The 27,479-nt window shown below is 44.6% G+C and overlaps 1 protein-coding gene across 4 annotated transcripts in view; it reads left to right on the top strand.

The window, feature by feature from the left end:
• Positions 1-27,479, top strand: part of NGEF (neuronal guanine nucleotide exchange factor) — a 973,961-nt gene that overhangs the window by 884,764 nt on the left and 61,718 nt on the right. The gene's annotated exons all lie outside the window — the stretch shown is intronic.

Below are 27,479 nucleotides of genomic sequence, written 5' to 3'. Positions count from 1 at the left end.
CCCTTGGTGGGCGGGGGGCGGGCCGGCGGGGAGAGCGGACCGGAAGCTCTTCCTTGGTCTCGCAGGGACTTCTGGGAAACGAAGTCCCTGCACGCTCGCAGCCCCGCCGGTGCCTCGCGCCCCTTACCGCCTTGCCGCCTTGCCTGTCCTCCCGCGCTGCTGCAGACGCACAATCCCTCCGGCGATGCGGCACCCGCGAAGCGGGTGCGGCGAGGAGTTCTTGCAGCTGGAGCAGGGAGCCTCGTGGGCTAGTCCAAAAAGTGCACAGGAACGCTGGTGCAGAGAAGTCTTTGAAGCCTGGAAACCTCCGTTTACAAAGTGAGTGAGACACAAAGTGGGGGTTGCAGGAAGATTTTTAAAACCCCTTGGTGGGCGGGGGGCGGGCCGGCGGGGAGAGCGGACCGGAAGCTCTTCCTTGGTCTCGCAGGGACTTCTGGGAAACGAAGTCCCTGCACGCTCGCAGCCCCGCCGGTGCCTCGCGCCCCTTACCGCCTTGCCGCCTTGCCTGTCCTCCCGCGCTGCTGCAGACGCACAATCCCTCCGGCGATGCGGCACCCGCGAAGCGGGTGCGGCGAGGAGTTCTTGCAGCTGGAGCAGGGAGCCTCGTGGGCTAGTCCAAAAAGTGCACAGGAACGCTGGTGCAGAGAAGTCTTTGAAGCCTGGAAACCTCCGTTTACAAAGTGAGTGAGACCGAAAGCTGGTATATCTCATAACTGAATCTGCTGAAAATGTGAGTGTAGCATACAGTCTTGATACAGAGTTAGACAGGCCACACATTGTCTCTTTAAACTGTCAAAAGAGATGGAAATACCATTATGTAGAATCTGACTACCTCCTAGTAAACAATTAAGTTTCAGTGTTTCCAATGGAGAATCTTTGGACATATTACCAACGATTAGCGATATTTATCGCTAACTAGGCTTAGCAACGAATTTTTTATCGCTAAGCATCGCTGGAAATTATCGCTGAGATAACGTGCTATTAGCAACGTTATCTCCAAAGCGATACATTTTCCGACGATAGCGTGAATATCGCTGAGAATACAGCGATATTCACGCATTATCGACAAAATGCTCTTAGCCATGTTATCCACCTCCCATTGGATAACATGGCTAAGAACTGGTCAGAGCAGGAATATTTCCATCGCTAGGCCTGCCTTGCTAATAGGCGATAGCGACGTTAGCGACTGCTTTCAGTCGCTAACAGGTTGGGTACGCCCACTTTGCATGTCATTAGCGATAAATATCGCTGACATGCAAAGCGGGACCCAAACCGCTCGCTATCGCCTAAAGCTGTCGCTAACTGCCGTTAGCGACAGCTTGCTAATAGAGCGATAGAATTATCGCCGCTTAGCGGCCGAAAATGGCCGCTAAAGCGGCGATAATTGCCTATCGCCCTGCTTGGTAATATGCCCCCTTGTTTTTTATCTTTTTTTAATTTTATTTTAATCTCATTATTATACCACATTGATGAGTGTTAAAATATTTTGGTACTGGATATATTCCTTGTTAAAACAGGAACAGCCAATTACGTATGTTTTGCAATTGGGGACGTCACAAAATATTTTTTGTGACATAGCCACTATTTTAAAAAGCAAAATGAGAAATCGAAGACCTTTCAATAAAGGCGCATAAGAGGGATCATTATGAGAGAGCCATAACCATGCCTGACTCAAACATAAAAGCTGAACGATATGTACGGAAATCAGGAAAATTGCCCCACCCATTAGTTTTCCCTTTTCAAGTTAATCCGAATAAATTCATTTTTTTTAATGATGAAGGCAATTTAATGGGAGCATTTGCATGAACTAATTGATAGCAGGAAGTAACATAATTCGAATTGTGTCCAGTTTGCCTTGCCGAGAAAGAAAAAAGGGGCGACCCCCATTCTGAAAGCAAATTAACTTTTACTGCTGTTTCTTTGTAAATATTTGTGGGTTTTTCATAGATCGAATTTGAAATTCAAACACCCAGATATTTTATTTTAAACTATTTCAAGCTAACCCAAAGTCAAAATATGTTTGTTTTTTTACAAATTATTTTTTATTGGCTCATTTTTAAAAACAAAACTCCATGCCCCTTTCCCTTACAATAAATAAATACCACAGGTCAAATAATCATCCACATTACCAATTCACATTAACCACTGTTCCATTCTCAAATGTATTAACTTTGAACTGCATCCCATGGCCACAGCGAAGATGTCAAATCATTTTAAAAAGGCTGGTGTTGTAATTTCAGATGCTCATACATATATCAGATTGTCATCTGCATAAGCTTGAATTTTACTATCTTTATGCCTAGAAACCTTTATAGTTGTATTGTGGTTAGTTTTTTCAAAGTGTGACACCAGAGACAAGGCAAATACAAGTAGAGAGAGGTGGTATCCTCGTATAAGTTTGAGAGAAAATGAGAATTGATATCATTAATAAAAGTAATTGCACTACAGTAAAGAAAATAAATAATTTTCAAAAGAAATAGGACCAACATCATGCCATTTAAGAGCCTCATCATGAAATCTCAAGCACCCCTATTAAAAGCCTTTTCAGCCTCCAATGTAATAGTGGGAAAGGCAGATTTAGAGACATGAATTTATGTATTATGTTACAAAAAGTCCTAGCAAACTCAGACTGTTCTGACTTAATACACTTTTCAAGATGAATAGCTAGTATCATGGCAAAATCTTGAATTCCAGGTGAATCAATGAGATAGGACAAAACATATTTTACAATACTATTGTCACAATCTGTCTTAGGTGGTCCAAGAGAGCAAGGCTTCACAAAAGGTCTCCTGTGATATATTATTATCCAGCAAATGATAGTAATCTCAAGAAATATTGTTGCAAATATTCCCGAAAAATGTGTATAAACCTTACTTAGCTTATGCTTCCAAGTAGCATCCTAGACTTCAACACTAAATAAGTAATTTGCCAAAGAGGACAAATCCACATATGTGTCGTCTTAATTGATGAAAAATACAAATCCAACTCATTATTAGATGGAATACCTCAGGGGCATATTCTCAAAGACTTATCGCCAAGTTAGCTGCACTTTATCGCAGTCAAAGTGGAGATAAATATATCGTCCCATTCACAAGCTGGTGCTAACAGCCGATATCACCACTTTTCCTACAATAGCAGCTGTAAAAAACATCGCCACAGATGACCCCGGCAACCAACGCTAATGAAATGCAGAGTATGCGTTCCCGTGCGAAATGCCGCAAAAGCACCACTTCGCAACATACTCAACGACCAGCCAGATCGGTGATAAGATCCCAAAACATGTAATAAGGCAGCAGGGATTTAACACCTGCTCTTACCTGGTGTAAAGTCGGACGACAACCTGCACCATAAAAGGGAGCCCAGCCCAGAGCCACACCTGAAGAACAACACATGCCATGGAGCTACTGATCATGCAGCTCGGACACCCAAAAGGGCCACAGCACCCACCCCTGCCACCCCCAGACCTGCCACCCGGCCTCCCTCTTTCCCTCTCCCCTCCGGACAAAGATATGTTACATCAACTTTACGAAATCATGAACAAAACAATTCGCCTGATGTCGCACAATTACAACACTTAACATTGTTATTGTTATTGTTATTTTTGATTTATAGCGCGCTCAATCACCTACAGGCCTCTAAGCGCTCGTGAATCGATGGTAAACAACAACCTTGACAGTACAGAGGGCATCCACTGGCCTACGTGGCTCACAGGGCTCTCATGTGTTGTCAGAAAAAGGAGAATCATTCATTCATCTTTGAATTTCCAAACAAATCATTTTATTCAAATTAAACTCAAAACAGCTATTTGGAAGAGTCATGGCGGGTCTTCCCTGGACAATCTGTCACAGCCTGCAAGACAAAATTCAAGAAAAGAAGATGTGTCATCCGCTCATCAAAGGACAGAAAGAGAGAGAAAGAGAGAGAGAAAGAAAGGGAGAGAGAGAGAGGAAGAGAGAGAAAGAGAGGGAGAGAGAGAGAGAGAGAGAAAGAGAGGGAGAGAGAGACAGTGAAAGGAAGAGAGGGAGAGGGAGAGAGAGTGCCGACACTGCGGACCCAGGCCTCACCGCTCACCTTCTGCCACCAGTGTGTCTCGAACCACGTGCCAGTATACACTGCAGTTCACCAGGTCCCTTATCTGAAACAGAGTCCAGATTCATGAATGGCAGAGTTCATACAATTGCACACACCATCATCGCTTGCCCGCCCCTGCGCATACAGGCTGCTGCACCCCAGCCCCTCCCGCCACCCAGCTGTGATTGCCCGCCCCCGCGCACCCAGGCCTCACTGCTCACCTTCCGCCACCGGCGTGTCTCCAAGAGGGCCTAACACGTGCCAGTGCAAGCTCCAAGCCCGGGGCCCGCAACCTTGGCAGCCTCCACATCATGCAGCCCCGCACCACGGGCCACCAGGTCACACACTTGATTCTGGGTCTTCATTTCGCAATGGCAGAGATCACTCAGATAGAGAGTGGAAATAGCGTCTAGCACGTGCGCCCGGCCCTTTTTATTGGCAGGGTCACATGTCCTGTGACGCGTGTGCTGGATGGGGGTGGTGTGGGTGTAAACCAGCCATGAGGGAGTGGATGTGGCAGGCTGGCAACTAGACCTGTGATCAGCAGATCACTACAGGGAAGACCTGGGACATGTAGCGTTGTTGACCCCCCCTGTAAGCGTAAGCGGAGTGGGCAGGCCTGGCGTGTGCCAGTCCAGCATAAGGGTGTGAACAATGACCATGGACATGGTTCCGTCCTGGGCTGGACAAGGAAGTAACTAATGCATGTGTCTCTGTTGTAGTGTCGGCGACCCCCGGACCGCAATCGGTAATGTTGCACCCAGTGACTCAAGTCCCACAACATGAGCAACATGGACGTAAGGGGGAATCACTGACCCTACATTCATCCATACTGCCACACTTGCATGATCATAGACATGACAAATCTGTGTGAATATGGATGTTTAATGCACATTCAGTGGAGTGTTGTAGCTGGAGCAGTACAAGGCCATTCAACCCCCACTTTACATTGTTGGCCCGTGGAGGGCCAGCCAGAGTCCTTTAGGGAATGGCAAGTTCAACGGAAGAGGAAGAGTTCTTTTTCCGCAGTCTGATTGCTGTGTCATTGGTAACCAAACAGAATATGGCAGTCCATGTTGAGGTCCAAGGTGAGTGTCGCAGAGTGTATCGGGGGACAGTAGAAGGTGATGATGTGGAGGGCAGAACCATACAGAAACTGGCCATATGGCGGATATGAATGCTACAGCTTTCTTCTTAGCGGTAAGGCAGATTCATCCACATCTTCTTCCTCTGCTGTTTTATGTGCCTCACATGTGGGTGTGGTGTTCTGTCTGCAGCACTGTGTGGCAGTGACACCTCAGGGGCCGGAGGTGGAATGTCTGCCGCACTGTGTGGCACTGACACTTCAGGGGCGGAGATGTGGATGGAGTGGTAGCAACAGCATTCTTCCGCACCATGCCTTGTGGCAGCAATGCCCTGAGGAGGGTCTGAAGGGCATGGACGAAACCAGCTACCTCTCGCTGGTATGCATCCGTGGCAGCCACTCTCTCTATGCCTGCATCTGCTCCATGTTCTCCATGAACCTCAACACGTGTCCCAACTCCCGGGTGACATCGCTGGAGCCACTCTGACTAGACAGTTGTCCTTGTCTCAGAGTCGGGACTCCAGTGATGTCAGCCATGGATCATTGGAGAGCATGGAGCGGACTGTGGGTGTCCGTTAGGGACTGTGAGTGGTCTCTGATGGGACTTAGACACCCATGTATGGCATCTAGTTTGGCTGCCATGCGGTTGAATCCCACCCGCACCTGTTCAGCCATCTGCTCCTGGCACACCAACACACGGCGTTGGAAAGCCATGTGTGGTTTGTGGTGGACCTGGGAGGCAGCCATGGTGGTGTGTGCTGCCTCCTGTGTGGTATGTGCAGGGCGTGGGGTCTCATTGATGCAGCTGGGCTGACCTGCTCCTGGAGGTGGGTTGACGTAGTTGTCAATGAACTCTTGGAGGGCGTCGGTGTCGATGGTGTGGTGATCCTCTTCATCATCAGAGAAGAGAGGTTCGGTCTGCTCTGCAGGAGGTGTTGGTTTTCCCTCTGTATTGTGAAGGGGAGTTGCAGTTTAACATTGTGTTCACATGTATGTTGACGCATTGTACATGTTTCCATACAGACTGCATGACATGGTGTATTGTGACTGTTTGGGAGGAGCTGCCTATTTGATGCGGACATTTCAACAACATCACGGATGTGTGTTTGTACTTGTAAATGTGATTTGCCAGTTTCTTCACACAAGCGGCACCAGTTGTGTCCTCTGTTCTGTTGTGAACGTGTTGCGGTTTGTACCACATTGTTGGCAATGTTGATGTGCTCTGCATGTTATGTGTGTGTGCCGCATATTGGGAGAGTCGCCCCCGCAGCTCTGATTTTGCTGCCCCTTAACCCTTTCATGCGGTGTGCCTTTGACATCTGTGCTTATACAGTGCTGAGATGTTGCAGACTTGGGTACACTGGGCTCTTGGTGGGAGTTGGGAGTCTGGGGCATGGTTTATCTTCAGATGTGTTGTTGACGTCAGGGGTTATTTGTGCACGTCGATGTGTCAGAGTGTGACCGGCTCCTTTACAGATGTGGTCCGCACTCGGCCACCTCAGTGTCGTGGCGCGCAACATTTCATGATATATTGACTGCAGCAATGCTATTCGTCATGCAGTGTCATTTGCATTGTCAGTGTTGCTCACAGACACGCCGCTTTGCTGGGTTTAACACATGTCCATGGGTTGGTTGTGAGATTGGTTGTGTGTGGGAAGGGCCCCCTCTGGGCAGGTAGTCGACGGGGGCCTATTTGCTATTTCTAGGTTTGCTTCAGTGTACCTAGGGGATCAGAGACATGCTCCAGAGTCATTGTGGGTGTGCACTGTGCTATACTTAATTGTGCATGTGTGCGATTGTGCCCATCTCCCACCCCGTCCCTGGTCGTTACTCACCCTGTTGCAGTTGTGTCTGGTCATGTTGAGCAGTGTCCAGTCCCCCAACTCCTGCCACTGTCTCCACACTGATGACTGTGGACACCATTTCCTCCATCTCACCCAGCTCTTCCTGTGGTGCTGGACTCCTACCTCCTGGTTGTTGCAAAGTTTCTGCTTGGTTTTGCGCTTCACATCATTCCAACGCCTCTTGACCTCTCCCATTGTTCTCTTCAGTACTCCGACTGCATTCACCTTGTCCACAATGGACTGGCATATTCAATTTTTTGTTGTCAATGACACAGTGGAGGTGACGAACAGTAGTTGATGGTGTTCTATCACCTCCGTTATCAGGATCCAGTTTTCCAGCAGAGTGAACCGCGTCTTCCTCTTCCACTTCTTCTTGTCCTTGCCCTTCCCTGACCCCGAGGTCCAAGGCTGGTCCTCCGTGGGGCTTGTGGGGTTCTGGTTGCCCTCTGTACTTGCTCCGGCTACCTCATTGTGCTTCGCAGTTGTTTTATTTTTGTTTGTGTTTTTTTTTCTTCTTTTATAGTGATTTTTCCCGCCTGACCTGGTGCAGGTTATTGCAGATTTTTTTATCGCGGTTGGGCCCATCGCTACTTTATTCGCGTTTCGGTTTTTATTTTTATCACCATCCCGGTGACTTTATCACAGACATTTGACGTGTTATCGGGATAATATCGCATGTTACCGCTGTGTTGTGAATAGGATGTTGACACGGAGTTATTTTCCAGCGATAGACGGCGATGTGAAACATTGCGTTAAGCGATTTTGGCGATGATTACCGCACATTTTTGAAAATATCCCCCTCAGATTTATATCACATTTTATAAAACTTTGACTTAAGTATTCTGAAATGATGAAATTCAAATATATATGTTTGCTATTCTCATTAATAATGGATTTAACTTACAATTTTTCTTTTTGAATGTTTAAATAATTCCCAGTATTTTCCCTAACTCATTGCTTCCTCACTATACATTGTGATAATTGTGAGCACACATCCACATTTGGTAGACCTTTTATTGAATTCAAACTTGGCTTTTACAAGATGACTAAGGTGTTCATTATCATTTGGAGAAAAGTACTTGTGTTGTAATGGTGTAATATTTTCTATATTTTTTTGCAAAATTTCCAACATCTCCTTTTTCATAATGTCAACAAAATTAATATTAGAAACACGTTGCATCCACATGCAATATTAAAATGTGATAAAAGTCTCATTAAACATAAAAAATCATTTGTTAATTCTTCGAAAATTGAAATAGAATCTTTATCTTTTGATGGGTAAGTATAAACCTCTATCATTCAGGACCTTCTTTTTTAATAAAATATCTAACCAACGCAGCTAGGAGCATGGCCAGAAATGTCAATGACTCCAATTTGAGTTTTTAAGAGACCTTGACTTAAATGAGTGCTTAAAATTACATAGTCAGTTACTGACCGAGAATTATGCACAGAGGAATAGAAAAAAATACTCTTTTATCAGGTTCATTTAGTATCCATAATTCAAAGAAAGCCCTTTCTAGAGTAACTCTTCTGAATGTTTTATGGAGTTTGTTCAGAAAATATTTCATGTTGTAACTCTTTTTGTCTAAATAAGGATCAACAAGGAACACTCATTGGCTTGTGGCACCCCAAGAATAAAATTGTAACTAGAATTTTGCATACTTTTAGAGGGGAGAGAGAGTAAATTCCAGATCTCAGCAGGAACTTGCACTGTAAAGTAAATAAGAGTTGAGGCTTTTTCACCCCAGGAATGAGTTCTTATTTAGTGTTGTGGCACTTCCCTCTTAGGCCTTTTTAACTGTTTTTCACAAAACGTATCTAGGCTGTATCTAGTACCTTTTTTAAAACATCCTGGTGATACTAATGTTACCCAGGGGCTTTTTCGGGGAAAAATGGGAAAAAGTGCTGTGCAAGAAAAGCATATATTTTTTAAATGGCATCAACAAAACGTTTGCAGGACTTGGATCCACATAATCACAGCTTTTGGCAACAAGCATGGTTCCATAAAAAAATACAAAATCCCCACAGTTTTTGTATTTCTTTTAAGAGGTGGTCCATTTTTTTTCTAAATTGTGTGCATTCAAACTACTTGCAATCTACAGAGGAAACAAGTGTTAAAACCATGGTGGATCCCAGAAAACTATACATTTTTCAACTCCGCAAGGGGTCATTTGTGTAGATCCATGAACGTTTTCCCTTGAAAACTAGTAGTCGATATAAAAAAAGAGACTACGTAGAAAAGTAGGGCAATTGGTGACAGCTGTAATGTTTTGTCATGATGGCTAATTTACAAGTGCAATATACTGCTACATCTTCAGACCCTTCTACTTGCAAGGATATGAAGGGTTTGTAGGTTTTCCAAAATCGTTTGATATCTAAAGCCAACAACTGAACTACAGCTCATAATGATTTTTCACTTACCAACTAAGGAGCAATTCATAGATGGAATCTTATGATTGAATAGTAGGTATAAGAGAAACCTTTGTATTTCTGAAATGTACACGTTTGTACACCTGTGAATTTGGGCTTACCCACACTATCCTGTGATTCAGAGGGCATTTTGCAAAATGTGTTCTTACTTGCCCACTAGTTTTTATATGGAAGCCAAAAATGCAGAGATATCGATTTGATAAAAATAAATGTTATACTTTTAAGTTTTCCCAAAAATCTCCTGATAAAAACGGTCCCCATTTGTGTAGCTGGGCCTAGTGCCCATGATACAAAAATGGCCAAAACGCAGCCTGCAGACATTACTTTCCACCGAGCAAAATATGTTTTTTTCGGTGTGCTTAGCTGCAGAATTTGGGCCTAGCTCAGCCACCACAGAGAAACATGTATAACCACACCTGCGTGGCTGCACGAGTCCTATATCATATAGAACACCTTCTGCCTCTTGGATCTTTAAACCTGATGATTAAAGCAAAACTGGGTTCCTTATCGACACTTGCTCCCTGCTGTTGTTTTGTTTTTTTATTGCTCCTGCCACTGCTCCTGAGGGGCCTACGACAACGCACCAGCCAGCACAGCGAAACGCCTGCTTCGCGGCTCAGACCGCGGGCGGCGCAGGAGGGGGACTACAGTTCCCAGTGGCCCCAACCAGCGCACAGCACCAGCATCACAGGAAGCGCCGGGAGGCGCTTAAAAGCAGCAAGCACTTCCCGCAGCGCGGGTTCCTTATCGACACTTGCTCCCTGCTGTCGTTTTGTTTTTTATTGCCCCTGCCACTGCTCCTGAGGGGCCCACGACAACGCACCGGCCAGCACAGCGCAAACGCCCGATTCGCGGCTCGGACCGCGGGCGGCGCAGGAGGGGGACTACAGTTCCCAGCGGCCTCTACCAGCGCACAGCACCAGCATCACAGGAAGCGCCGGGAGGCGCTTAAGAGCAGCAAGCACTTCCTGCAGCGCGGGACGCACGCGGGCGTGCCCGGGCCAAGGGCGGGCCCGTCCGGGGCCGTCAGCGGCGGGCAGAGGCTGGGCTGGGCTACCCCCCTAACATCCTCATCTTGGACATGAAGTAAGCTGACTGACTAATTCTGATATTGGACATAAGGGGGATACCGTTTGTATTGTATTGTGCTATACTGAGAAAGTCCAAGTTGCACTAGCCAGTGGGACATTCTAGTGAATTTGTCAATCTATTCCAAACACTGCTCCCAAGGACTTTGGCTAAGTGTCATTACATTTATTCATGTTTTGGTTATTCTTTGAATGTTTTATCTTACTTGTGGCCTGTCATCTCGTTTTCCTCAGCAGCTAATATAGTGTGGTCTGTGATATCCAAACGTTGCTACTCTGCAGTCATAGGGCTGGGGTCTCAGTAAGAAGTATTTCCAGCATGAACAAAGATAAGGGTAGGACCGTGGTGGGGACACTCAACGCCTTCTTGGTGAGGGCTGAGTCTGTCTTCGTTCGAGAAATTCAACTTACCGAACGTAGATTGTCATTAGAACCGCCACGCCCTCAGAGCAGACTCTCCCTGACTCCTAAACTTATGGCACCGAGCATAGACTCCAATAATGTGTCTCCTTTACCCCTTGAATCCACTACTTGCCCCCCATTACAAACCTTAATAGATTCACCTGAGAACTCTGTTTCTCTAATATCTTCTGAACATAGCCCGATTAGACATACTGTTACAACGAGAGGCCAAAAGGCTAAATGTAAACGTCAACACATACACAATTCGGAACTTCCATCTACTTCTGCTAAGGTTAAAAGAAATAATACCCCTAAGCAGAGCAAGAATGCTATCTGCTCTGTGGTACTGAAAATTTTGGACCTATATTATAAACATCGTCATATCATGACGATTTTGATATCAGCAGACCGAAAATGGCCAGTATACTATGCACAAGCATTCTCGTCATATTCGAGTGGCGATTTCACCCTGAAAACATAGTTTTCGTTCTGAACCCTTGGGTTCCATTTTGTGAATAGCAGCCATTTTGTGATTGCCCTCACATAGGCCGGTGACTAAGGCCAAAACATGATTCTGAAGGACACGTACACCTTTGCTGACTTCTCTGCGACCTGGGCAAGCTGACTCCACTGCCCAAGGCCGAACCTGTTTGGGCAGTTCCTCTCCCAGTGGCCGGTCGAGATAGTATCAAGGCACAACATGCCATAAACCCTTCACCACACACAAACCCTTCCTAATCTTACACACACCTGCCTCTGTTTCCTTCTTTATGACTTGCTTTACGAGGAGGAGGCGCCCGTTTTTATTGGGGTTTCGTCGATATCTGATGGAAATACTGGGCCTTGCCGGGTAATTGATTGTGGGCTGAACAAACTGAAATGTGGGATTGTCATCATGACTCTGCTTTTTCTTTGTAGTGAAAATATGTGAATGATCAACTGTAAAACAAAGAATGTTTGCCTAAAGCATAATATTTTGTATAAAAAGAGAAGGCTGGCTTTGTAAATTTGAGCAGTCTCCTGAGAATATACACCGTGTTGTACTTCTAGGACGCCTGTTACTTGGTTGCAGCCAATAAACTCGATCTTTGACTTCACCTAGAAGACTCTGTGTTTCTGTAGTCTGGAACAGGAAGGACCCGAAGTCTTAGGGTGTTGTCCCTGGCACCACTGGGTTACCGGTTCAGTACCGGTTCTGAAAAACCCAGTACTTCAGTTGGCGCCCAATGTGGGGCGATATCAGCGGTACCGGTCCAAGCCAGAGGTTCGTGAGGAGCTTCGTGTGAAAATTCTGGAGGAAGGCCGCCACATCTTCGACCTCTGCATGTCGACGTGGTCCGAAAGTCTTTGCTGCGAGGTTCCCCGCTTCCCGACGGCTACGAAGGACTGCTGCCCTGACTATCGCCCTGTTTTGGACCCTTGATGATTGGTAGAGCGAAACGATAGACGAGTCTTCTGGTGCAGTCATCGATACCTCAGTTAAGTATAAGTGGAGCGTCTCCCAGTCCTTAGTTTGGTTCTTAGTTTAGGTATCCCCTTGAGATTTTGATTTGGAACTTGCAAGTGCCAAAGCCGAGGGACTCGTGTATTCACGAGACTATCGTAATCGATAATCCTTTGAGGTTTGAAGCTAGACTAGTGAGCGAAGATGCCTGGTCTTAGCAGACTTGGAAACTTGTTTTGTCTTGGTTGTAATAGGGATTCCCGATTGGAGGACTCGTGTCCGGTTCCTCCGATTGGAACTCCAACCTATGAACTATATGTGAAACATGGCGTAGGCCCCATCGCATATAACGAAGTATGGATCAAATACACCAGAAAGGATGGTGTTTTAAAATGGCCCCAATATGGTAGTTTTGGCACAGAGATATTAGATAATCTAGAGGTTAGACTTTTTAAGAAGAAAGCCCGGCCGGCGATGTTTGACTCTTTTCGCCTATGGCGAAAGGAAGCCAAACAGAAATAAATTAAAATAGCTAAAAAGAATAAAAGAGAAAAGGGTATTTCGATAATGCAAGCTGCAATATAAAGATGATGAGGAAGGACGAGCGAGTGAACAGTTGCACAGGCAACGTAAAATGGTAATCGATAAATGTTATCCGGTTTTGCCGCCTCTTCAGCAAAATGCAGCAAAAGAACTTGAAAAAGATCCCCTAATGTCGCATTTATTGAGTTCGCCACCCCCTTATGCGCAGAATGCTACAGCACCTCCGCAACCTCTAGTCGTGCAACCCCCGATTGTTGTGCCTCAAGTTCTTCCACAGCCACCAGCTGCTCTTCAGTTGGCTCCTACTCTTCCGGTGCAGCCTCCTCAAGGGCCACCGACTTTGACATCTGCTCTGCCTTTACTTCCTACAACTCTGACCACTATATCGACTACCACTCCTGGCATTCCTCCTGCCACTGCCTCTGCATCTGCCTTGCCTCACTCTGCTTTTCCGCCTGTCCTTTCATCGACCTCCCCCTCTGTTCGGCAGAGAATGACTAGCACTGTTGCTAGCCTTCTATATCCTCTCTTTGGAGCAACAGGTGTATCCCCTGTCTCAGAGCGTAAACAGTTGCGTAGCCAACTGCCTGATTCTAGGGAGAAGGAAACATTGAATTTTTGGCACATAAATGGGTTACCGAACCGACGAGATATGAGCTAGAGTCTGTTATGGATGTCTTCCATCAGTGGGAAGCACCAAAACAGAGATACGTTTTTGAGAAAATGTGTACTTTCCTGAGTGAGTATTTAGAAGAGAATGATTTAGAGCCCAATCCACCTGAGTTATGTCATATACGGTTCGAGTTTGGGAAAGGCGCAATTGTGGGTTCCGATGTTGAAAAAGCAGTTGCGACATTGTTATCATTCAGGAGTGAGGGTGTTTCTCGGTCGTTGTTTGAGTCTGATTCCTCTGTTAAAAAGAAGGTGAGACAATATCCCATGAGAGAAAGTCCCCCACAATGGAGAGAAGGGGACCTAGCAGCTAACCCACCTATTCAGCCACACTTTCAGTGTGTTTGGGTACATGTTCCATGGAAAAGAGCTGAAGTCTTGGCCCTGAAACAGACATTGCCTGATCCCCGTAAAAATCCTGCAGGATATTACAAGGAATTGTCACAGACTGCAGGCTCTTGCATTATGAATTTAGCCGACATAGACATGTTGTTTGGAAATGTTGTTCCACAGCCTTTATGGGGAAAAATTCGTCATGCGGATCATGATCAAGAGTTAGGTGACTCATGGGCTAATATTAGTGCTGCGAATGACCGACAAGTTGGTGGTGCTAAACCCGAGCCTTTAGTAGCAGATCTCCCAGGTAGGATAATTACTTACATGAAGACTTTGATGCTTGCGATGCGAGTGACTTGGGACAAATTGTCTGCATGTAAGCAAAAGAAAGATGAGACCGTGTCTGATTTCTTCACCAGGTTCGAAGAAACGTTTATCGACCACAGTGGTCAAGATATGAGTACAGAAGGTGGTCAACAGTTGTTCGTTGACAAATTTGTGCATAATTTGCTTCCTGAGTTATGTAAAAAGTTAAAAGATTCAGAGAGTTCGTGGGCCGTTTCCTCTTCAGCACAGATATTGGCTACTGCCCAGTATTACGAAAATCGAGATAAATTCTGAGAAAGATAGAGCAGACAAGAAAACGAAAGAATTAAAAACAAAGGTTCTTTTGCAGCAGGCGTACCCGCCTCGTGGTGGTCAGAGTAACTATCAGCAGCCTCAGCAGTTTCAGAGAAACACGCAAAGGACCGAATATCCTCAACAACGCTTTCCTGTAGGCCCTAATCAGTGTGCATATTGTAAAGAGGAGAGCCATTTTAAAAGTAGTTGCCCTGCTCTGCTACAACGTATGAATGGTGTTTCTAGCGCAAGAGGTCGAGGTACTCCACAAGCGCCTAGAGGTAGAGAACGTGGCGATCTTTTCCGGCTCAGAATTCAATGAATAGTTTTGATCAGCAGAATAACGCGTCTGGTAGGACGCCTCAGTACTATGTTGATGACTACTATGCAGAAGATGAGAATATGGAAGGTAATGATTGCTAGGACAGCCATAGACAAAGAGAGGGAGTTGTTTCAGTTCCAGTAGATCAGAGTGGACCTTATGTTGAGGTGATTACATCAGGTGTGTCAGAGCCTTTTCTGTTGGATACTGGTGCTACAAAGAGTTCTATTATGCACTCTAAACTCCCTGGCACACCTTTGTCTGGCGAAATGAATGTTTCAGTAGGTTTTTCTGGTGCCCCGGTTAGGAACCCGATTTCTAGTCCTATGTCCCTTTCTGTTGGACCTTGTGAATTAGAAGCACCCCTTATTCTGACAACAGGTTGTGGTAAAAATTTGTTAGGATTGGATCTGTTGAAAAGATTGTATGCGACTTTGTATTGTTCTCCTTCAGGAGTGCAACTTACACTAGGTAAGAAAGTAGTCTCCCCCTTGTACTTGTCGAAGGATAAACTCACGACAGAGTTGTCGTCTCTTCCTGAAGTTCTTTGGGCTACTGGTCCTAATGATGTGGGTCTTTTGGAAATACCGCCATATGTTGTGACATTAAAAGCCAATGTTAAAATGCCATGAATTCCCCAATACAAAATATCTAGTGAAGGTGAAAAAGCGTCGCTAGCGATCATTTATGATTTGATTGAAAAGGATGTAATTGAAGAGACAAGAGGCAACGTTTGCAATAGTCCTGTTCTGCCTGTTCTGAAGCGTACTGACCCTTCTCAGCCACCTGTGTACAGATTCGTGATTGATCTTAGAGAGGTGAATAAAATAGTTGTGCCACAATTTCCAGTTGTCCCTGATATCACTGCCCTATTGACTATGATTCCAGCTTCCGCGACTTGGTTCTCGGTGATTGACTTGAAGAATGCGTTCTTCAGCATCCCGATTGCCGAGGAGAGTAGGGATATTTTCGGCTTCAGTTTAGGAGGTCGAAGCTTCCGCTTCAAACGCGCTCCCCAGGGCTACTGTGAAAGTCCATCGATATATAGTCAAGCTTTAAAAGCACAGCTTGACACAATTGTTTTACCTGATGGCGCTACACTTATTCAGTATGTTGATGATTTGCTTGTTGCTGCAGATACTGAGAAAATCTGTAAAGAAGCCACGTTGTCGTTGTTGCATCATTTGTCTAACTTACATCACAAAGTGTCTCTTTCAAAATTGCAATATTGTCAACAAGAAGTGACCTACTTAGGTCATCTCTTATCGAAGGAGGGAAGGAAACTGACCCCAGAAAGAATTCAGGCAATAGCGAAATTGAGTGTGCCTAGGACACAGAGAGAAGTGCGTGCTTTCTTGGGTATTACATCATATTGCAGACAATGGATACCGAATTTTTCTTTGTTGGCCAAACCTTTGGTGGCATTTACTTGTAAAGATACACCGCATCCCCTTCCATGGTCTGAAGAGTGTCAGAAAAGTTTTTCCAAATTGCGCGATGCATTATGTTCGGCTCCTGTGTTGGGTACCCCCGACTACAGTAAGCCCTTTACATTGTATGTCCATGAGAAAGAAGGTTGTGCATTGTCAGTGTTGACACAGTTGTTCGGAAACAAACAGCGTCCATGCGCGTATTTTTCGTCAACTTTGGACCCGGTAGCTAAAGCATTGCCGAGTTGCTTAAGAGCCACAGCAGCAGCAGCTGTTTCTATTCGACAGTCTGCTGGTTTAGTCATGAATAATACATTGGTTGTGATGGTTCCACATGCAGTGGACACGTTGTTAAACAGAACCAAGACACAGCATTTAACTAGTGCTCGGTTGTCAGGTTACGAGTTGACATTGTTAGCGAGTCATGTGCACATAAAAAGATGCAACACGCTTAACCCAGCTACGTTGTTGCCGATTGAAACAGAGTTAGATACTTCTGAACAGCATGATTGTTTTCTCAGAACAGAAGAAGAAACGAAAGGGAGAATAGACCTTCAGGACACTCCTCTTGTGAAGTGTGATGGTACCTTATGGGTGGATGGTTCATGCTTCAAGCTTCCGAATGGTGATACGACTGCGGCCTATGCTGTTACGACTTTGCATACAATTGTTGAAGCTGCACGTATCCCACATAATTCAGCTCAAGCAGCAGAGTTGATTGCACTTACAAGAGCATGTGTGTTGTCGAAAGGAATGAAAGTGACCATATATACCGACAGCCAGTATGCGTTTGGTGTGGCCCATAGTTTTGGACGATTGTGGAAAGAACGTGGATTTCTGACTTCGCATGGAGCTAAGATACAGCATGGTCAGTTGGTGAATGAGCTTCTCGAGTCACTTACGTTACCCCTGCAAGTTGCGATTGTAAAATGCAGTGCACACAAGAAGGTGACTGATGATGTTGGTCATGGAAATGCATTTGCTGACGAAGTCGCAAAAGACACAGCGAGGGATGTGATGAGTCGAATGTATGTTGCAGGCCCTGCGAGATGGGTTGGTGACATTGGAATGTGTGAAGATACGATAGAGAGTGTGAAGTCTATTCAAGCTGAAGCTACAGAAAAAGAGTTGAATGTGTGGAGAGAGAGTACGGGTAAAATGGATGCGAATGGTTGTTGGGTTGAATTGTCAGAACATCAGAGATGGTTGTTACCCGATGCGTATGTGCTTGCAGTGGTTACAATGGCCCATGGAATGGCTCACATCAGTGTGAAAGGGATTTGTAAGTTGTTGGCTCCAGTATGGCAAAATGGTAGAATTCCTAAGTGTGCAGAGAATGTGGTCAAGAATTGCATGGTGTGTCTGAAATACAATCCTGGTAGGGGAACCCCAACTCCAGCTGGTCATTTTGCGCCTCCAACGTATCCGTTCGAGGTTTTGCAGCTAGATTTCATCCACATGGAAAGGTGCAACAATTTGAAATACGTACTCGTTGTTGTTTGTGCCTTTTCGAGATGGGTAGAAGCATATCCCTTAAAGGACAACACTGCCTTGTCCACAGCTAAAGCTCTTGCCAAAGAGTTCTTCCCTAGGTTTGGAATGCCGAGAATGGTCTGGAGTGACAATGGGAGTGAATTTGTGGGTCGAGTGATGAAGAAAGTATGTGAAGGGCTAGGCATCCAATAGAAATTCCACGCTGCAAATCACCACCAATCAGCTGGACTAGTAGAGTGCTACAATGGCACGTTAAAACTAAAATTGGCCAAAATCCAAGCGAGCTCTGGTCTTAAATGGCCTGACGCTCTGCCTTTGGCACTCCTATCAACCAGAATGACTGTGCATTCGCAAGTGGGATTTAGTCCGTATGAAATTGTGTGCGGCCGTCCGGCCAACATATGGGGAGTGCCAAGGCCGACAAAATTCAGTGAAATCGAACACCCTGTACTGCTTGACTATTTGTATGAATTTACGGCTAAATTGCGTGTTTTACACCAACAGGTTCACGATACTCTGCCTCAGGTCTCTGAAGCTCCAGGACATCATATCGATCCGGGATCCTGGGTGCTGGTCAAGAATTTCCAGCGAACAAAGAATGACCAGCCCCGGTGGACCGGCCCTCACCTAGTTCTTCTCTCAACAAGATCAGCCGTTCGAGTGGAAGGAAAGAAGAACTGGATCCACGGCGTACACTGCAAGAAGGTTCCTTTGCCTCTGCCGTACGACCGGTGGGTCCAGGAGGGTGTAGCTGACTCTGAGACTGAAACTGTGCCTAGTTTTCTACCTTTCAGTGATGCACGCATAAAAGGAACAATTTCTGAACAAGAAAGTGACAATCTTTTGCAAGAAGCTGTGCCACCGTCAATTCGATTGGACATTACAGAACCTGAACTCTTGTTTCAGGACCAGAGAGTACCTGGGAAGTAACGCTATAATCTGAGGCCGAGAACTATGAACTAATAAAATCTTCCTTTTCTTTGCCTAAATTTTGAAAGTGCAGCTCTCTCATCTGAGAAACTTTTTTATTTTTGTTTTTCGAACCACCATCCGGGTTCAGCTGTAGGGTCGCGGTTGCCCAAGTCTTTGGGGTGCAGCTGAAGACGTTAGGTCGACAGTTCTGGTTGGTCTAAGGGAGTTGCCCTGGACTGACAGAAGCATCCCTTAGCATAGAACACCCTACCATCGCGAGCAGCATTTTAGAGAGGATGGAGTTTTTCGAGATGGAGAGACCTGCCAAACAAATGAACTTTAAAACTACAATTTGCAGAATGATGACCAAGAAACGTTTTTTGATACTATGCATTTTCATGTTGTTCAGTGTTATGATGTTTTTAATAGGATATGTTTTATTCTCTTTTCGAGTGACATTTGCACCCACTACATCGCCCATACCTCCTCCTACTGTTTCCTCGCATTCTTTCCACCCTTTTCCTGAACATGAATCCGCTAGGAGATTAGAGTTTATTAATAACTCCTTCGTTCAGCTTTTGCACCAACACCAACTAGTAATGAACACGACTAACTGTTGGGTGTGTGGTCTTATGCCTCACACAACGGATAAAGGTATCCCTTATCTGGTCCTGCCTTTCAGCCATAATGGCTCCGTGTGGGCATACAGAACAATGTTCATCTACGCACACGAAGTCTACCACCTACGTTCTGTGGAAGATAATCCTAAGAATAGTGCTCTAGGTAAGGGTATAGTAGATTTGATGAGGGAAGATATTTCCTATGAGACTATCCCGAGAGAAGAGACACTAGTATATATAGGATGGAACGTGACCGGATATGGAGTTACCCTGAGTGAGAAACAGCAAGCCAAGAGATCCTCCCCGATTTGGATTGTACCCCATCAGGGTCACCTATGTCTGCAAGGTACTGGCAAGAATCCCAGAGCTCAGTTAGGGAAGAGCATCTGCACTGAGACATATGTTTTTGCGTCTCAGACTTCCCCTTCGTTCTTAGCAGCTAAGGGTACCTATTTCATCTGCCATGATAGAGCCTATACATGGTTGCCCCCTGACTATTCGGGCACATGTTTTGTTTAGTTTCTGTTGCCTCCCACCTACACCGCTGCGGCAGATTATCACAAGACAAGGATAGTTAGAGGTGTCTTCAGTGAAGAAGACACTGCAGGACAAGAATTGGGAGACTTCTTTAAGGGTTTTCTGCCGTTTTGGGGACCCATGGTTAAAAGCAGGAACATAAGGCAATTGACAAGGGTGATTGAATCCACCATAGTTGAAACTACCGGTGCCCTTAGTAACTTGACCGCTGAGCTCCAGTCGGACCGTCTTATGACCCTTTAGAACAGGGTCGCGTTAGACGTCATACTAGCAGACCGAGGTGGGATATGTAGAGTGATCCAATCGAGTTGCTGTGTTTTCATTCCAGATAACGCTCCAACAGTGTACCAGGCCATTTCCAAACTACATAAGATTTCCGAATCTATTCATGTGGATAAAGGAGATTGGTCGTTGATGGGATGGTTCTGGGAACTGATATCCGCCTGGGGATGGAAAATTCTGATGGTCATTGGGATAATCTTAGCCATTCTTTTCCTGTTCTGTCTGTGTGTACAGTGTGCTCCTGCACTATGTGGCCTCTGTGCTACATCATGTGTAAGGAAACCTGTATCGAGGGACGAGCTAAGTAATAGGATGATGCTACAGCAACATCTCAATGACTTTATGAATATAGACCTGGACTCAGATTAGCATGAGTATAGGTTATTGCCTATGTAAGGGCAAAAGGAGGGTCTGTGGTACTGAAAATTTTGGACCTATATTATAAACATCGTCATATCATGACAATTTTGATATCAGCAGACCGAAAATGGCCAGTATACTATGCACAAGCATTCTCGTCATATTCGAGTGACGATTTCACCCTGAAAACGTAGTTTTCGTTCTGAACCCTTGGGTTCCATTTTGTAAATAGCAGCCATTTTGTGAATGCCCTCACATAGGCCCGTGACTAAGGCCAAAACATGATTCTGAAGGACACGTACACCTTTGCTGACTTCTCTGCGACCTGGGCAAGCTGGCTCCACTGCCCAAGGCCGAACCTGTTTGGGCAGTTCCTCTCCCAGTGGCCGTCGAGATAGTATCAAGGCACAACATGCCATAAACCCTTCACCACACACAAACCCTTCCTAATCTTACACACACCAGCCTCTGTTTCCTTCTTTATGACTTGCTTTACGAGGAGGAGGCGCCTATTTTTATTGGGGTTTCGTCGATATCTGATGGAAATACTGGGCCTTGCCGGGTAATTGATTGTGGGCTGAACAAACTGAAATGTGGGATTGTCATCATGACTCTGCTTTTTCTTTGTAGTGAAAATATGTGAATGATCAACTGTAAAACAAAGAATGTTTGCCTAAAGCATAATATTTTGTATATAAAGAGAAGGCTGGCTTTGTAAATTTGAGCAGTCTCCTGAGAATATACACCGTGTTGTACTTCTAGGACGCCTGTTACTTGGTTGCAGCCAATAAACTCGATCTTTGACTTCACCTAGAAGACTCTGTGTTTCTATAGTCTGGAACAGGAAGGACCCGAAGTCTTAGGGTGTTGTCCCTGGCACCGCTGGGTTACCGGTTCAGTACCGGTTCTGAAAAACCCAGTACTTCAGCTCAAAGGGGAAGAAAAGGAAACTGGCAGAGGGTGTATGTGAGTTGGGCAGTCCAATTAAGCAGAGAGAAACAGTCAACTCTGCAAATTTACTGCAGGACGATGCTTTTTGGGTAAATTGAAGTCTATCTTGTTAACTGTTTTGGAACCCATCCATTTAAAAATCTCTAACATAGAATCTCGGTTATCAAAGATAGAGGAGTTAGTGCAAAGCACCCATCAACTGGCACAGTCTGCCTCCTCCAATCCAGTAGTCTGCACACCATCCGGTATAGGGAAAGAGCCTATTGCGGGCTCATCCTCTAATGTGGCAATTCCTGAACAAACTAGGAATAGGGCCGTGAATTCTATTATAACCACCATTCACCCTGACCGCCTTGAAAGCAGGGTAATTGCAGGGGGGAAGGAAGGGGGAAGCACTGATGTTGCCATCACTGACAAAAATCAGCGGAGATATCACAAGATTCCTTATGATTCTTCACAAAATCTAAATTTACCCCCAGAAGCAACCCCATATACGGTGGTTCTGACCAATGTCCCCCAACTGGCTACTAATGTGTTTGAACACTGGTCAACCTTAAGGAATAAGGCTCTTCATTTTTTGACTTCCAGGACAGGCCTGAAGGAATGCCTCTTCACGGAATTTAAAATGGTTCGCAGGATCGGATGGGTTGGCCCCTCCCCTAAACTGTTAAGAGGAGATTGCGTAGTTATAACCTTTAGGGCTCCCCATCTGGTTCGCACCATCATAGAGAGGGGGCGGAATGGGCCGGTTACCTCACACAATATAAATATTCTACCTTTAGGATATTTCTATCGCCCCTTAGAACCTTCACTGTATCCAGGCCTCAAATGTGCTCCAGAGAGATACTGGGAAATAAGGCAGCCTAGTCACTACTTACCTACTTATAATCGTTTTGAGGTCTTCAGTGGTCTGAAGGATAATGATTGAGTTAACCATGCGCCCTTTTTTAAATCCAAGGAATGGAATGGAAGTGGTGATTCACAGAGTCTGGATGACAAGAGGGTCACATTGACCTATGACCCTGGTTACAAGCTTTTACATAGGTAATTATGACAGTTGTAATGATCCAGCTCAATTTGTACACGTTACCATGGCTCCGATCGAGGATGTAAACTCTTTCTTACCCCTTTCACTTGCTGATGAGCATCAGGTTTGTCGAATCGTATCCTGGAACACCGCTGGTATTCGTTCCAAACTAAATGTACAATTATGGTGGGACTTTGTTCGACATTATGAAGTCCTTTGTTTCTAGGAGACCTGGATTAAGGAAGCCATTCATTTAAATGGGTACAGGACGTACCACATTCCTGCTGTTGAATGCCGGAGCAGTAGAGCAAAGGGTGGCCTGTGTGTGTATGTGTCGAATATACTAAGCTTGAAATTGATTACTGAGCTTGCTAGTGGCTCTTATCATCAATTGCTCGTCCTGGATTTTGACTCAACATTTTCTATAGCTATGATTAATTTTTATAATAATATCCCGCCAGACTTACAGCGCACCGTATTCAAGAACATGCATAAATCACTGAGTCTGTTAAGCAAAAGTAAAAGGAAAGATACCATGTTATTTCTGTTGGGGGATTTTAATTGTACACTGTGTGTTAATGCTGGGACCAATCTTTGTGGGGCTTTATGTAAAGATGGTGTTTGTGCCTTACATTGTAATCACTCTGTTCTAGGGGACCAACTGAATGAACTTATTAATAGTTTTGATCTTGGTTTTGTCAACAAATTATGTTCACCACCCGTCCCCATGACAACAACTTTTAGCGGTCGGGGTTGTTGCTCCACCATTGATTTTATGTTGGCCTCTAGCAGTTATGCTTCTAGACTTCATTCCTTTTATGTCTCCGATAATTCACTCAGCGACCATTTCCCGCTCTGTTTAACGGTCACATTGCCGTCCAAGAATGTTGTAGCGAACAATAACAAAGACCGACTGCTAGAGAATTTATCCTTTGCCAGTACTAACGGTTACTCTCTGCGTCGGGCAATGGTGAATCAGACAGAGATGCTTAAACAAATTATCGTTAAATCTTTCATAGATATAGAGTCATGCCTTAACGAAGACACTACTCCTGCGGTATTATTAGTGTCTTTTCAGAAGATACCTAAGGTAATTAGGGAATGTCTTAGTAGACAACATAAGAGCAAGAGGGCACAGAGGGGGTGGTTCGATTCAAAGTGTACTAAATTACACTCTTTGTTAAAAAAAGAGCTTCACAGGAAACCAAGGATCGCCTCAGAAGTTAAGAGAGTGAGACAAGCCTATAACCAAGTTCTGAAAGGCAGGAGGAATATACTAAGGGACGAGGCCTGGGAGGTTCTTCACTTAGCCTCAGTAACCAATGACAGTGCAGGCTTCTGGAAGGTAACCAGAACACCCTTCTTATCCAGCAATACTAGCCCTACTATAGAGTCAGCTATCCCGGAAAATCGGTGGGTAGAGCATTTTACCCAGGTGTATGGAGGAGTTGAAACTCCAGTAGGGATTCAAGTTTTAAGTAATTCTCTCCATTCTATGTCCTTAGCTTTTACCCTGGAGGAAGTCGAGAGGGCCTTACATGCCAGTCAGGGCGGAAAGGCTCCTGGACCAGACAGGGTCCCCATTGACTTGTTTAAATCAATTACATCTTTGTGGGGGCCACTTCTTGCGCAGGTCCTCAACGCGAGTTATAACACCGGACTCCTACCGACCTGGGTTGAGTCTGTAATCGTTCCTATCTTCAAAAAAGGAGATAGGAACGACCCGGGTTGTTAAAGACCGATTACCCTACTGGACTCCATCACGAAGGTTGCAGGTCGAGTTGTATTAGAGCGTTTACTTGATTGGGCTGATGATAACTCGATCCTATCTGACCTGCAATATGGATTCAGAGCTGGACTAGGGACAGTAGAACAGGGTCTGAATCTCTCCTTATTGGTGGCCAAATATACGAGGGCCAAGAAAGGGAACTTGTTTTTAGCTTTCGTGGACCTTTCAGCCGCGTTTGACTGTGTGGTCCACTCAAAATTATGGAAACTGTTGGGAGATCTGGGGGTTGATGTAAATATTATTTATTTTCTTAAAAGTTTTTATTCTGACGCCAAGGCATGCGTACAATACGGTGTAAAGGGCCAGTGTACAGCCACATTCCCGATTAAGAGTGGTGTCAGGCAGGGTTGTGTCCTGGCCCCTTTCCTTTTTAACTTGTACATAAATGGGCTTGAAGAAGCCCTATGTACAGATAACCAGGACTTTCCTCAGATAAATGGCCGCCCAATACCAGCCCTACTATATGCCGATGACGCTGTTCTAATGTCACGTACTCAGGTGGAACTGCAACGAGTCATGGACAGTTTTACCCTTTTTATGAAAGACTTGGACCTAAGGGTTAACTCCACCAAAACCTTTATTATGCGTTGTGGCACTGGCTCTAGGATTAATAAAGATATTTTTATTGAAGGTAAAAGGATTGAGGCTACTAAAAACTTCTCCTATCTGGGTATCCTTTTTTCCCAGAACGATTCCTGGGTACAAGCAGTGGCTGCTAAAAAATTAGCCCTTTTACGTTCTACATCTGCACTCATTATCTTCGCCAGGAAGCTTGGCAAGCGACCACCAGAAGAACTAATCAAAGTATATAAGGCTAAATGTGTTTCTGCTGTACTTTACGGGAGTGGAATATGGGGGGGGGGGTTGCTGATCTTTCCCCTCTACAGACAGCTGAAAACTCCTTTTTAAAATACATTTTAGCCGTACTAAAAAGTACTTCAGGATGTGTCTGCCATGCTGAACTGGGTATTCAGTTCATCTCCGACTCAATTAGGATAGAGCCTGTGCTATTATGGCACAGGCTGTGGACGAAACTCCAAACTAAATTAAATAGAGATATCCTTAAAGACATATTGAAATTGGAAGGAGCCATGAAGATTCCCTGGCTGAAATATGTGCATAACTTTTTTAAAGATATGGGACAGTTACATTATTACACGAATCCCTCTTCTATTAAAGCAGTACTCAGAAAGGACTTGAGAAGAGAGTGTTTAATGTTGCTTGATACCCAGAGAATGTTGGTAGAGATCTTAAAGCCCTCTGTCCTCCATCCAATTAATTTTAACAATTTTAATATTCAACCCTATCTGTCTTTCGTCCCAGGAGCCTACGATAAATTTTTATTAACCCGCTTTAGGCTGGGGACCTTCCATAGCTTAGTTACTTTCCCTGCCATTAATGATTGGTCACTTGATCTTCAACCTTGCCCTTGTGACTCTATCTCCCCCCAATCTACGATTCATGTTATTTTATTTAGTAAATTTTACTCCAGTGATAGGCAGATGTTTTTAGCCCCTTTTTTAAGGAGATCTGGATTACGACAATGTCGCCTGGCACTAATATTTTTGCAGTGACTAGCTGATGTAAACTGTGTTCTGAGAATTTTATCCTTTCTGAAAAAACTGCATTACCAAAGGAAACTTATAGTCATTTGAATGCTCACTTTGCACAGTAACGATGGTCAAAATTTTAGGATTCACACTGTAATTTTTTTATTTTATTACGTATAATGCTATTATTATGGCTTTTATGGAACTAGTCTTGTATGAATTGTTTGTATGCTTTTAAGATTGCTTCAACCATCGAATAAAGCTTTCTTGACTTGACTTGATAAAAGCAAAACTGTGTCTCAAATGCAGACCTCCATTTACTAAAAATCCAGAACTAGCTAAAGGTTTAGCAGATGACGTGGGCCACTAGACAGTTATGCTTATAGGTGCATGGAATTGTACTAAAAAAGACAAGCACGTCCTCTTAGTGTTAACAATGTGACTTCTTTTAACTTCAGTATGTGTCCTGTTTTTTCGGCCCCCCGCAAGTCAAACATAAAGTCTCCCTAAAAAAAAAATGTTTTAAAAGTCACATATTCATGTATCTGGCGCCTATAAAACGTATTTGCACATGTGCTTAAATCTCTATGCAGGTATGGCTTGTGCTATGCAATAAATTGTTGTAATGGGACCTGTAAAATTTTACAAAGCTGCTGATCTTTGGGACTGTGAGTTAGAGCATTACCTGAGTTGAATACTTTATGTGAAAACTGGAATTCTTTCTAGTTGTGCTGCAATGAAAACATCAGATGCATACATAGCTAAGGAGGCGAGCTTTGTTCCTATAGCATGACAGTCACATGCTGCAATGAAAACATTAGGTGCATACGTGGCTAGGGGGCCAAGCTTCGTTCCTATAGCATGACAGTCACATGCTGCAATGAAAACATCAGATGCATACATAGCTACAGAGACAGGTCTTGTTCCTATAGCATGTTAGTCACATGCTGCAATGAAAACATCAGATGCATACATAGCTACGGAGACAGGGCTTGTTCCTATAGCATGTTAGTCACATTCTTGCCTGGCTCAATCAGTTGCAAATCCAATTATTTTACGTAGCGCACAGAGGCCAGTTGTTCTTTTAGTTCCAAAAGGATGTTACCTGAGTGCTGCATTTGGTATTCACCCGTCTCACCTAAAAAAGAATGGAGCTACTAAAGATTTACGAAATGGAATAGCTGGACCATCTGCACTTGCCGCTAGAAGGCTGCATACAGGGAATGCTAACGAAACAAATAGTCATGCACCCTATGGTAAATGAAAAGTAGGGGCTGCTTTGATGTGATGCTAATGATAGCACGTCAGGGTCTTGGAGTTTATAAAGAGATGTCTGTTGAAGGGGGCATCCTCTGTGACAGCAGAGGAGCTGTGGGTGGCACAGGCAAGTGTTCGCCTTCACTGTGCATTGCTCTTTCCATGGAATGCCAGTTTTGAGCTAGGGTCTTATTTTTGGTTAGTAAGTTTCGGAAAATCCTCTGGCTTGTGGAGAAAGTGCTCAATTTGCCAAAATATAATCCACTGTACTATGCTCTGTTCCTGATTCTGCTCTTTCTACAGAAATAGCAAGATGTTCCTTGTCCCTAAATATCATCATCTGTGGCATAAAAGCCATCTTCATTGTTTGAATGCTGTTGTATCATTGAGGAATCTGATTGTGTTTCTCCTGC

Source organism: Lissotriton helveticus, chromosome 11 (assembly GCF_964261635.1).
Source record: "Lissotriton helveticus chromosome 11, aLisHel1.1, whole genome shotgun sequence".
Taxonomy (NCBI): domain Eukaryota; kingdom Metazoa; phylum Chordata; class Amphibia; order Caudata; family Salamandridae; genus Lissotriton; species Lissotriton helveticus.
Note: the sequence above shows the minus strand (reverse complement) of the source record. Positions and strands in the feature narration are given on the sequence as shown.